Genomic DNA, 2,924 nt, shown 5'->3' with positions numbered 1-2,924 from the left:
CCTTTCAGAAAAGTTGTGCTGTTGAAGTTGTGCTTCACTTCAGTGCCTGTTCAGGTGGACGTTAAAAATCTCATGGGCACTATTCAAAAGAAGGGAGTTTCTCTTAGTGTCCTGGCCAACAATCCTCCAGATAAAATAGACATTTCCTTTATGATTGTTGTTCTCCAAGATATTATTACATAGAATATCTGAACTGTAAGGATTATTATTCTGCACAAAGGGAACTTTACATAAATATACATTTTCATTGATGTTGTTATGATGTGATATTTATCACCAATAATATTTATCACATCACATGTTGCATTGTGCACCAAAAAATTTCAAACGTTATCTGGTTTGAAAACCCTCTCTTGGGTGAAGGGGATCAGGACTAAGATGCATGTTGGGTGGGCTTTTTCCCCACTTGTGGATTGCATAAGTGTGTCAATGTTTGTTACACTGGTGGCCCTAGCTCCTGCTACGTAAATCACACCACTTCTAAAAGGATTGCATTTGAAATAGGATTTTACTTAAGCTATTTCACTTCTTTAGTTACAATGTTTACATAAGACAACACTAATTATGGGCACTTCAGCTTTAATCACACTGTTTGTTTTCTTAAATGAGAAAGCAGTATATCATCTATTAGAACTGCTGCTTGCAACTTGCTTACTCAGATTGTTGAGGGCTTGCCTCTTAACCACAAGATCATGAGTTTAATTCTAAGACTTCCTGTAATTTAAACTTGTTTATTTGTCAGTTGTATGAGTTCCATTGCTTAACGGTCTAGAGATTTCCCCCCCCCCCCCCCCCCCCGCCGCTCCTTACCTCCTCTCCTGAAGGCATTTGACTCCTTTCCCTGGTCTCCCACCCAAAAAACAATAACTCATAAGTGTCAGCTTGGCTCAGTTGGTAGCACTCTCACCTTTAAATCTAAATGTTATAGATTCAAGCCTCACTTGGAACTCTATACTCATGCTGAAACAGTGCTGGGGGTGTGCTGATGTGTTGTTGGAGGTACTGTCCTTCTGATGAGGGCCCCTCTGCCTGCTCAAGTGGATATTAAAGATCCCATGGAATTCTTCGGTAAGAGAAGGGAGTTTCTCCCTGTGTCCAGGCCAACAGTCCCACAATTTAAAAAAAAATTGGTTATTCACTTCACAGCTGTTTGTGGGACATTGCTGTGTGCAAATTGAATGCCACGTTCATCTAAAAAATACCCACTACACTTTACAATTATATCCTGTGAAACTCTCTGAAATGCCTGCTTTATGTGAAGGTGCTATATGAAATGCAAGGAATATTTATTATTTTATTTTATGTGAATGAGTGAGAAGTAGAGTCCTGTAGCTCAGTGGTTAGAGCACTCGCCTTCCAAGCGAGACACCTGGGTTCAACTCCAGGCAGGGCGAAACCTTAGACAAGTTTCCTTACTCCACGCGCCTAATAATAATCCCTCCAAAACAAAACAATAATAACTTGGCCATTTTCGATCCACGACTGTGGAACACTGCTGTGCCAATTGGCTGCCACATTTCGCTCACAAATATACAGTCAATGCACTTTACAGTATATTCTGTGAAGCGCTTTGAGACATCTAGAAGACATGGAAAGCATTATATCAAATGCAAGGATTATTATTATCCATCAGTGCGGAGCTGAAACAGATGAGCTCAGTCCTAGGTCGGAAATTCCAGCAAACCTTAGCCTGGAAGCCTGTTTAGTCTTAAAATTTGTGCAGGCTTTAAAGTTGGGACAGTATTCAACATTTTGCCAAATTCTGCAGACTTTGAAATAATAATAATAATCTTTACATTTGATATAGCACCTGATGTTTCAAAGCATTTCACAGAATATACTGTAAAGTGAATTGACTGTATATTTTGTGGGCAAAGTGCGGCAGCCAATTGCAAAAAGCAGTGTCCCACAGACAGTCGTGGATTGAATGACCAAATTATTATTTTTTTTAAGAGTTTATTACCCCCAGAAAACCAATACACCAATCGATTAACAACCGGTAAACAGAGGTGAGTGGAGTAAGGAAAAGGAAACTTGCCCAATGTTTCTCCCTGCCTGGGAATCAAACCCAGGTCTCCCACTTGCGAATGCTAAGAAAATAGATTACATCTAGACCCAGACAGGATTTCTCCTCCAATGTGTACAGTATATCCTGGTGTACAAACAAAATTGGACCTTGGTCTGCCTAGACCAGTGAGTGCATGTCTATTACTGGGCTATTGCAGTCAGGAGACCCAGGGTCTGTTTGTCAGCTCTCTTGCTGTATATAAACATGTGAACATATAAGTGTTTCTCTGAAGACAATAGCATAATTAGAGAAAATTGGCAAAATAAATTTCAATGAAAACTTGGAGATGGGCTTGGAACGTGTTTAAACTATAATATTTGTTTGAAAAAAAATAGACATTGGCCATCTCAAGTTTTAATATTTATAGAAATTAATATAACTAGAAGGAGAGAAAGTAATTTAAAACTGTAATATTCCCATTAAATTCCAAACCCCAAAGATAACAGGGTTGCTCTGTAACATCTGATGTGGGTGGTTAACTTGGGAAGGTGGTTATTAATTTCAAGGTAACCCGGTCATGACATGAGCAAAAAAATCCATCTATCATGCCGTTTCCATTAAAGCATTTCTTTGCATGTGAAACCGTTGATATAATCTGCAGATGGTGAATTACTGCGCGTAGGCTCCGAGCCAAAAATAAATCACATATTGAAAAACAGTGTTATCAACAAAAGATAAACGCAAACGTTTCTCACGATCCATTTAATCCAGTGAAATTATTTACGCTGCGTAATTTGATGCATTAAAGTATTAAAATAAACACGGTTGCTGATCACACCATGTGCTCACAGTGGCTGGTGATCCACTGTATACTGGTTAATGTTAGTATGAGTTTCTGGGGGCATTACTCTATGTC

General features: G+C 39.0%; 1 non-coding gene across 1 annotated transcript; it reads left to right on the top strand.

Moving 5' to 3' along the window:
• The first annotated feature begins 1,322 nt into the window (after positions 1 to 1,322).
• Positions 1,323 to 1,394, top strand: trnag-ucc. Its single transcript has one exon. It is a non-coding gene; the product is annotated as a tRNA-Gly (tRNA).
• Positions 1,395 to 2,924: the final 1,530 nt, after the last annotated feature.

Source organism: Callorhinchus milii, unplaced genomic scaffold (assembly GCF_018977255.1).
Source record: "Callorhinchus milii isolate IMCB2004 unplaced genomic scaffold, IMCB_Cmil_1.0 Scaffold3, whole genome shotgun sequence".
Taxonomy (NCBI): domain Eukaryota; kingdom Metazoa; phylum Chordata; class Chondrichthyes; order Chimaeriformes; family Callorhinchidae; genus Callorhinchus; species Callorhinchus milii.
This window is presented reverse-complemented; position numbering and strand designations above follow the sequence as displayed.